This window comes from Gossypium hirsutum, chromosome D09, assembly GCF_007990345.1.
Source record: "Gossypium hirsutum isolate 1008001.06 chromosome D09, Gossypium_hirsutum_v2.1, whole genome shotgun sequence".
Taxonomy (NCBI): domain Eukaryota; kingdom Viridiplantae; phylum Streptophyta; class Magnoliopsida; order Malvales; family Malvaceae; genus Gossypium; species Gossypium hirsutum.
The window spans coordinates 39,610,598-39,621,158 of NC_053445.1; the positions used below are offsets into that span (position 1 = coordinate 39,610,598).

General features: G+C 32.2%; 1 long non-coding RNA gene across 1 annotated transcript; it reads left to right on the plus strand.

Moving 5' to 3' along the window:
• Window positions 1–5,713: 5,713 nt before the first annotated feature.
• On the plus strand, window positions 5,714–7,526 carry LOC107891460 (uncharacterized). Its single transcript, XR_005918104.1, has 2 exons — window positions 5,714–6,925; window positions 7,262–7,526. It is a non-coding gene; the product is annotated as an uncharacterized lncRNA (long non-coding RNA).
• The last annotated feature ends 3,035 nt before the right edge of the window (window positions 7,527–10,561 follow it).

Here is a 10,561-nt window from a genome sequence, read left to right on the forward strand (position 1 = left end):
TTGTTATGGGTTACAAATACATAAATAAGAAAATTAAGACACCCCATAAATTCTATGAGAATTTTAAGAGTTGGAAGGTCTTCCACATAATTGTTTAGGGTTATAGAGTTCAGAGGACATTCACTTATGAAATAATTACAACACTCTCTCTTGAATGTCTATCAACGAAAATGTGTCTCGTTAGAGCCTTACTAAAAAAAACTTTAAGAAGATTAAAACTTGATAAAGGAAAAAGAGTACATAATTTCTCATTATAATTTGTCTCGTTTAACACTTTTAACAGAAAAGCCCCATATTGGAAACATTACATTACCTTTTGAGTCGATGCATTCCAATCTTGTATACTACTTTTTCAAATGTTACAGTTTGCAATGCATTTTGATGTATCTGTCATTCAATTGAGCTATACATGTTGCATTATCTTTGTATAAGATTGTTGGCATCTTTTCTTATAGAGTTAAATCACATATTTTATGGTTACGTTGGGTCAACAACCTTATCCAAACACACTTTCGGCTTGCTCCATATGTTGTAATTACTTCTTCATGATTTCAAAAGACAACGACTAATGTTTGTTTTGTTAAAGGTCATGATACGGCTGTACCCCCATACATAAACAAATGATTTGTTTCAGATAAACCTTTATGTGGATTCGATCCAACATTAACATAGCCAACTAATAGAGATCTTGAATCACTTAGAATAAAATAACTCATACTAGTGGTTCCTTTAAGATGTCTAAATGCTTTAATTCTATTACAATGTGTTGAATAAAAGCTAAATCTTGCTAACAAGCTCATGAAAAATGATATATCAGGTCCCTTGTTGTTTGCAAAATACATTAATGCTCTTATGGCACTAAGATATGGTACTTCAGGGTCAAGAAGCTTTTCACCATCCTTACAAGGAAGAAATAGGTCTTTATTTACATCTAGTAATTTTACAACCACCAGAGTACTCAATAGATGTGTTTTATTCATGTAAAATTTTTTTAAGATCTTTTTTGTATAAATTGATTGATGGACATGAATTCCATCATTAAAATGCTTGATTTGCAGGCTAAGACAACTTTGTTTTCTCATTTTAAATTCTTTTTTTAAATAATTAACTGTATTTTGAAGCTTTTCAAGAATTCAAATAATTTTTAAATAGTTAATGTAAACAACAACCATCACAAATTCTAATTTTCTTAACTTTTTAAATACTTTTATTCATAATTATAATAAGAGAAATTTCAATTTAAAATTCAAACAACTCATAAAAATGAAATAATGAAATATACCGCTATGACTTGAAATTCAATATGTTTGGTTCACTTGTATTAAAAATTTAATGTTGTTAGTGTATGGGGAAAAAAAATAAACTTATGAGAAATTAATTGGAGGCTTCAAGGCATGTAACTGTGCCACTATCTTTAAAGTTCTATTCGCCTCCACCTATACTTTAGTGTGCAAAAGAGTTATTGCAAAATGAACCTTGAGGATACAATGAAGCCTAATAACTATTTACATTTAGCATTGACGGAAACAATCCACTCAGCATTGAGCGAAGTATATGTAACATCCCGATTTTGGGCCTAGTCGGAATAGTGGTTTTAGGACCACAAATCCGATGAGGAAAATTTTATTTTTCTTATATTTTTATGGTCTACGTTTTCACGGAATGATTTTGTGAAAATTTTGTTCGAAAATTTTGACGTTTGGGCACTCAATTTAGTCAAAAGGACTAAATTGTAAAAAGTGCAAAAGTTGAGTTCCACATGTTAGAGGTATCCAATTGTTATGAAAATTTAAATTGGAGGTCCTTATATGGTAATTAGACCATTGGTTAAGTTGGTAGACAAAAATGGACATGAGATAAGTGAAATGAGAAATTTTTAAGTTGAGGGTAATTTGGTAATCTAGTAATAAAAAGAATTAAAAAGGGAAAAAGATGGAAAAATGTGCTCATCTTCTCCATGGTGAACGAAATCAGCAAGGGGGAAGCCATATTTAGGGTTTTCAAGCTTCCAAGCTCCATAGTAAGTGATTCCAAGCCCCGTTTTTAATGTTCTTTACGTTTTTGGAGTCCAAGTAACTTGATAGCTTATTCTAGCAATAATTTAACCTAGGATTTATATTTGGAAAAATAACCATAGGTGAAATGTGTTTATTTTGATGTTTTATGATAGAATATGAAACTATAAATTATGTTAAACAACTTTTGCTAGCCGATTTTAAGCGAAAACGAGTAAAATGACATAATTGGTAAAAATATCTAATGTTCATAAGTACATGTTAGAGTGAGAATTTGATGATGGCATAGAAGGGAAAAATGTTCAGCGTGTCATAAAACATAAGAATAAGGGATGAAGTTTAATTTCTGAGCCTTGGGGAAAAATGTAATTATGTAAAAGTTTAAGGGTAAAATCCTAATTTTTACAAAGTTAGAGTCGAGGGCTGTTTTGATAAATGTGAGTATTAAATAATTTAAATTTGCTATTTTAGATCAAGAAGAATGAAACTCGAGGTTAGACAAAGGAAAGAGTAAAGTTGAAGACTAAGTTAGTGAATTGGGCTATATTTGGTACCGAAGTAAGTTTACGGTAAATAAATGTAATATTTCAATAATTATTATTAATGCTGCTATTTTCCAGCAACTATGAATTTATTCCATTAATTTATTTGATGTTGATTCAAGTATAAAATGATAAAGAATTAATATTAAAAAGTCCCGTTGATACATAAGGAAAGTACTGGATACAAATGTCATGACATTTGGGTAAAGAGATCCCATGTAAGACCATGTCTGGGATATGGCATTGGCATCCTTGAGATCATGAGAGGTCCCCTGTAAGACCATGTCTGGGACATGGCATTGGCACCGAGATGAGAGGTCCCATGTAAGACCATGTCTGGGACATGGCGTTGGCACCGAGATGAGAGGTCCCCCGTAAGACCATGTCTGAGACATGGCATGGGCACCGACATGAGAACATCCCATGTAAGACCATGTCTGGGACATGGCTTTGGCATGTTATTATCAAAAGAGTCTCGAGTATCCTTATTATTCCAATGTAGCTCAACGGGCTAATAAACAAATCATGTTCAGGAAAGTTCAGTTAAAAGCATAAATGCGAGCTTAGGTAAGTTATAAGAGTTAAGAGCTTATTATATTATCAATTGATACTCAACATTTCAGCAAGGGAAGAGTAAGTTATGATCACGAGTTAACTAAGTAAACAAGCAAGAGAATGAGAATGAGAATGAGATTAATCAAAGAGTAAATTAGAGACCTTGACATTCGAATATAATCATTTGTGTTAAATGTTGTTATTTATTTGCTAGTAAACTTACTAAGCTTAATGCTTACTTCTTTTATTTTTCTTTCTCTTATAGTATTGCAAAGCTGCTTCAGGGATCCTAAAGAAGTCGGAGATCGTCTATACTATCAAGAACAACTACTCGATATTTTATGATGAAACACGTTTGAGTTATGGCATGTATAGGGATTTAGTTATTTTGCATGTTTGTAATTATGATTTTGCTAAAGAAAGATGTGTAAGTATTTGATGATGAATGCTTATTAAAATGGTTAAATATGAAGGTGTTTGTTGTTATAAAAGCCTAGGTGACAAGTTATGCATGGAAATTGTGAAAGGGTAAAATTTTGCAAAGAAACAAAATTCAGGCAGCACAGTGCCGTGACTTTGAAAAATCACCTAGGATGGTATAAAATTAATTAGAGAATTTATGATGTATAGAATGAAATCTTTTTGAGCCTATTTTCATGGAAAAATAACGGTTGAGCAAAAGGAGTTTTATATTTTGAGATATGTGAATTTTAGTGAGACAATGTCAGAACTGTTTTTGGAGTCCCCTGTTCCGAGTTTAGAAAATCATTAAAAATTGTAAAAAAATATTTATGAGTTTTAATTCATATGTATAGATTCCTTATTGAGTCTATTTTCTGTAGGAACAAGTGAGAACACCATATGAAAATCATACAATGAGAAAACTTATTTTTAGTAACAAGAGATAAGAACAGTCGAATGGTGAAACAGGGGAGACTTTAACTAATAAACTGTACTAATTGGCTGAACCAAAAGTTCTAAAAATTTTATGGGAAATAGATATATGAGTCTAGTTTTAGGGAAAATTTACGGAGTTAAATTTCGAGTTCCGTATCTTGAGTTATAATTAATTTAGTAACTGCTGCGCGATTGGACAGATTGCTGTAAAGAGTGAAATTAATTTTCAAAACAAGTTTTTATGCTTCGAATTAGTAAGATAAGCTAAGTAATGCCTCGTGCTTGACTCCAGCAACGGTCTCGGGTAAAGGGTGTTACAGTATAGCAATAGTATCAATTTCTATAAAAATAATTACAGTAATTCTTTATAGAGCAATATTTGAATATAAAATATGATGAGAAAATAGAAAGAAACTTTGTTTTTATAGTTTTTGGTTGTTGCCATACAAATGAAAGTTCACTCCTATTTACATGAGTTCTCATGTCTCTTTCCAAATACATAACTATTCAATATGCTTATTTGGATAGTCACAACCATTACCAATAAATTTAACTATTCAATAATAGTTATAACTCTTTGTTAATTAACCAAATAAACTTTCTATATTTAAATGATATAACTCTCGGTTATTTTTAACCTTTCATTTTCAACTATTGGAACACTATATAAATTGAAAATGTTTCAACAATCACCCTATTTTCAAAATATTCTAGATATTGATAATTTTCAAATATATATATAAATAATCTAAAAATATATATAAATTCAAAAGGTTATTAATATATAAATAAAAATATTATAAAAATTAAAAAAATACTTAAATTTGTTAAAGTTTAATATATTATTTTGAAAATATATAATGTCATTAAATTTTAAAAGATAATTAAAAATATATAATTTCAATTTTGCCTTGATTAATGTTTTCATAAGAATCATATTAGTTTGTATAAAATATCTACTTCTATCATTATAGGTATTTGTTTTATTTTTTTAAATTTCCACTCTTTTATTCAATTTAGGTATAAATAAATTGATCAATCATCTCAAGTTTGATCTCACTCAAATTCAAATAAGATGTTTTGGGTTAAGGATTCATTACATTTTTTTACAACGTTAATATAACATACCGAAAACCTCCTGTAACCTCTCCAACTTGGCCTAGACGTTAGACTTGAATTCAGAAGATTACATTAGTCATCGAAATGACTCAGTAAGCTATCAAAGTTTTGAAAACAATCATTTTAGAACATTTGTTTATCTTTAGAAGAAGACTTAGTTAATTACCGAATTATTTATTACTCAAAATTTTAATTGTAACACCCTAAGTTTCTTAATTTTTTTATTGTTAAATTGTGTCAAATACTTTGATCTGGTTCAGTATCTAATTTTGTGTTTTAGATTCTGTGTTCGACTTCTTTCCATTAAATTTTTTTATTATTTTTCTCCCAATATCTAGCTTGTGACGCTTAGATTATCTCTAGTTTTCATAAGTTTATTAACAAGTGTGGGCAACAGCCCCATGCTTAAGCATTCTCCTTTTCCTTCTGCAACTCAAATTCAAATCTCGTTTGTGCTTAAGTGAAATGATTGTTTATTATTATTATTTCTTCCCTGCTGTGCCACCACTCAAACTCTAGGCAACCTGATTGAGATAAAAACGGAATCAGATTAGGTAGGATTTAATTAGTTTATTTTTTAAAATTTTGAGGACTTATCTCCTAAAAATCCTCCTAGTGTCGCCCCCCTCTCCCCCATTTCCCCACTTTTCTTTGTTTTCCACTTTTGTTGCTGTTACCTCCTCTTTTGTTGAATTCTCTCTATTTTTCCCTCCTTTCTTTATCTTCTTTCTTTTTACTCATTTGTTTCCATAATTTCACGTTAACACCCTCTTGATTTCATCTTTTGCAATCCCTACCTACTGTGTTGCCGCCGTCCAGACTTTGATCCTTCCTAGTGCCGTAGCTAACCCTCTGGTCTCGTTACTGGTTGTGTGTGATTTGGAGTTTCAGTATAATATCATAATTTTGCGAAGTGTAATCCATTTGTTTTAAAAAAAGCTTGTTTCCGGTTTTATTTGAGGGGTTTGTTGGTTGTTGTTGGCTGAATAGTGATGGTCTAATCGTTTTTGGTTCTATTTAGGTGAGGATCGTGAGGCGCATACCCCTCCTGCGAATTAAGTGCCTTGGAAACCTCTACTCCCTAGGGTAAGTAGTTGAAAGCCTAGTCAAGGGGCTGGCAGGTGTTAATTTTTGCTTAGGCCGAATGCTCTAAGGGAGCAAGGGCTGAATGCCTTAGGCTGATTTTCTATTATGGATGCCAATTGGTTAAGTTTTGATGTCATGGGCAGAGCGCGGATTGTTGTTGTAGTGCCGACACCTCAAAAACAATTAGGTGTATGTTTTAACCCTACTTGATTTGTGAGAGTAGAGGTTAATCAAATGTTGCGGTGTTTTAATTAAACTCGTTCGGTTGTGACTGAGTTTTTTTTTTCTGGTGGTGGCTGAAAGTAAGTATTCCCTTGTTAAATTTGGTGTTAGTCGATTGGCTATGGGTGTGTTTCGGTTATGGCTGAATCCGAGTAAGTAAGTTGGGTGTCGTGATTGATGGTGAGTATGCTTGATTTGAGTTAGCTGATTGCATGTATGTTTCAACGTGTTGTTGAAAGTGATACTTGCTTGTTTTATTTGCAAGGGCCGAACTTGCCAATAACTTGTTTCTGATTTGTTAAACTATATGTACTATTAGCATGTTACCGATCTGTTTAATATGCATATGGACATGTATGATTTGAGTATGCTTAGTATGTCAGGATATTTGCATGTGCATTGGGATTTGGGATGTGTTTCACTTGGAGGAAGTTTTGGCAGACTATGATCTACGATTCTGGCTGTTTTCCCGCAACTCTGATTTGGCAGGTAACCTGTGATATCTGTTTCTGGTAGTATTTTCGCGATATATATCTGGCAGCTTATCTGCATATTTTGATGGCTTACGACTACAAATTTTGGTGTTCTAGTTGGATGGGTTCATAGCAACCCTGTTTGGTGTGTTGGATAGACGAAGTTAGTGTGTAGCGGTTGAGGATAGGATTACTCTGAATAGTATTATGCATTATTAAGTATGTCATGTCGTTTGTTTTAACCTTATTCTTAATGCGTTTTTAAGTGATTCTCTAATATTAATTGTGAATTTTATACTCTTAATATTTTAAATTCATATTTTAATGCTTAAAACTCGGGAGCAAGCTGCAGGAACTACACGGGCTAAATCATTCCACACGAGCATGTGACCTACACAGGCGCATGGTAGGCAGTATCGATTTCACGGAATTGTGCACCAAATTGCAGAAAATCACAATTTGTAGATTCTTTGAGAATTTTATGACGTATATATGATAAAATAATAAGATAATAGTAACCGTCATAGAATATTTAAGAAAACAACTTGAAAAACACCATTGAAGCCGACTTTAAAACAACGTCAACATTGAAGATTCTCATTTGATTTCTTAGGAAATTATCATGAGTTTTTTTATTTTTTCAGTTATACTTTATCTTTGATTTTTTTTTCAAACATGAACTAATTTTCTAAATATCTAGAAAATAACCTTATAATGGATTCTGTCGTTTAATTTTTATTTTACGCAAGCGAAGATTGGGGATAAAACCCCGACATGGGGGTAATATCTTCAATTGTTGAGGTCCAAGTCAATTGCCTAGAAAACAACACTTCGAAGACAAGACTTCTCCTAAAGGAGTTGATTCTCCTCAATAATTGTTGTTGACACCATTTTTTTGATGAAAAACGGGGTCGACTTGGGTTTTGAAAAATGAAACGGGAGTCGCCACCAATCCTTTTTTATGAGGTGTGATTGGATCACCTTGAAAAGTGGTTGTTTTTAATAAACGGTTTAGTTTTATTAAAACAACGATTTTGGTCCACAAAATTCAGAAAAATGGGTTCGGGAGTCAGTTACGCACGAGGAAGGATTAGCACCCTCGATACGCCCAAAATTGGTACCTAATTGATTACTTAATGTCTTAATGTCGAAAACTTTGAAGAACTTTAAAAATGCGATCCTTATATAAAAATGAAAATTTTTGGGAAAAGTAGCATATTTCACGTTAATCGAGAAAGAGAATCATATCCAGTAAGTTAGGATACAATGTCTCAAATTCCTAACACGCAAATGAAAAATGCTTATTTAAAAGATATTTTAGCCACTCGGATTTAAAAATGAGATCACGACCCGTAAGTTAGGACGCAATTTTTTAATCTCGAGATCATTTAAAATTTGAGTTTAAAAAGATTCGTCATTTAGATTTATCGTGAAAAATCGAAACCCAGTAAGTTAAGATACGATCCTCTCAAATCTAAAGACGAAATATTATTTATTCAAACAAATTATGTTATGTCGAGTAAAATAAAACACTAAAATCGTAGTAAAATGTGAAAGCAATTTGCATTGTTGTTATTCATGGCAAAATCATAATGAATACAAAAGTATAAAATGATATGAGCAATAGCAACAATAATAAATAAACATTAGTCCTACAATCATATAAAATAACAATGTATATAAACAAATAAATCAAAACTTTCATTCAAAATAATAATAAAATGAAATAAATAGTGAACACAAATAAAACGTAAAGGAATATATATATGTATAGAAATGTAAATTAAAATATGTGTGTATACGTAAGTTACAAAATATATGAAATATATATAAAGTATATTTTAAAATATAAAGAAAAAATAAATATGTATGAAGTGTATGTAAGTATATAAATATGTATATATAATAAAGGTGTATGAAAATATATTTTATATACATGTATTTATAAAAAATGCATATAGATATATATATAGATGGTTTTAAGCTATGAAGTATGAAAAATATGTACATGTATGAATTATAAAATATATAAAATATGTACATATATATATGTAAAAATATGTATATATATATTTATAAAGGTTAGAAATATGTACGTGTATTATAAATATATATGCATGTATAAATAAATTATAAAATAGGTATGTTTATACGTATATATATATATTACAAAAAAAATGTGTATAAGTATATGTAAAAATATATAATAATATATGTATATATCTATAAAAGCAATTATAATAATAATAATAATGCAATAACAATAATAATATAAAATTTGTAAAGAAAATAAACAAAATCACTAAAGGATTAGATTAAACATTAAACAAGATTCGGGGGGTTCAAAGCGCAAATAAACGAAAGGGGAGGGATTGCTCTGAACACGCATGTAACATGGAGGGACCATCAAAGAAAATTACCCTTCCTTTAAAACGGCGTAGTTCGAGTAAGGACGAAGTTGAAAATAGGAAAAAAATTTGGGTAAATTTAAAAGATCAAAAGAACCTAATTTAAAAAGCATTAAAAAAGCGGAAGGGCTAAAGGTGCAATTAGCCCTTCCGTCAAAAACACGCGGATCCCTAGATCAGACGGGTCGGGTCGCGGGTCGGATCTCGGTTTAGACGCAAAACGGCGTCGTTTGAGGCCGAATGAAATAGGCCAAAACGACGCCGTTTCATTTAGGTATTTAAACCAATTTTTGTTAAAAAAATCATTCAGCCCCATTCCCTTTTTTTTAAAAAACTAAAAACTTCTCAGTTCTCTCTCCCTCTTCCCCTTTCTTGATCTCGGGCCCGGCCGAGGGCCACCTTGTCGGCCGTCGGATCGCCGGCGCCAGTGACGCCGTACACGGTGGCCGGCGAGTGGAGAAAGGCGTGCCCTTAGAGATGCCTATCTCCTAAACCCGAATCCGGCCTCAAAATGACCAAAAACGAATGGGAAAAGGCTGTTAGGCTTCTCTACAGTCGGTTTCCTCACCGGAGAAGGAGTTTCCGACGAGGAGGAAACAGCGACCCGCGGTGAGTCTCTTTCTTCTTTATTTTATTTTTTATTTCGTTTAAAAAATCAAAATAAAATAAAATAAATACAACGAGAAAAAAGAAAAAAGTAAAGATTGCAATCGAAAACCCAGGAAATCACCTTGAAGTTTGATATTTTTTATTATTCTGTTGAAATTTGTTTTCTTGGTTACAAATCGAAAAAAAGAGAAAGAAAAAAACCCCCTCAACGGTGTTTTTTCAATCGGCCTTATATAGCCAAAATACAAAATAAAAAATCTCCTTTTGCTATCCGTATTTGCTGTTGCTTGTTGGTGTTTGTTGCAGGTACTGGCGGAGTAGTTGGAGCAAGTGAGTCGGTGGCAAGTGGGCGTGGTGACGGCTGTGAACAGAGGGCAGGTGAGGAGGCCAGGAGCAGGTGCGGCACAACAGGGGGCTAGGGTTTCTGCTAGGTGTTTATGTTTTGGGCTGATTGGGTTAGGCTAGTTGGGCCTGGGTAGTTTTTAGGTTAAAATTTGTTATTGGGCCCTGGGTCAAAAATTGGGCTTGTACAGCTGCCCCTCTTTGCTCGTTGTCGTGTAACGATAACAGAGCAAAGACTAAGAAAGACCAATTTTTGTCCAGTCTTTGCCGAGTATTGACTTCTCTTGACGCTT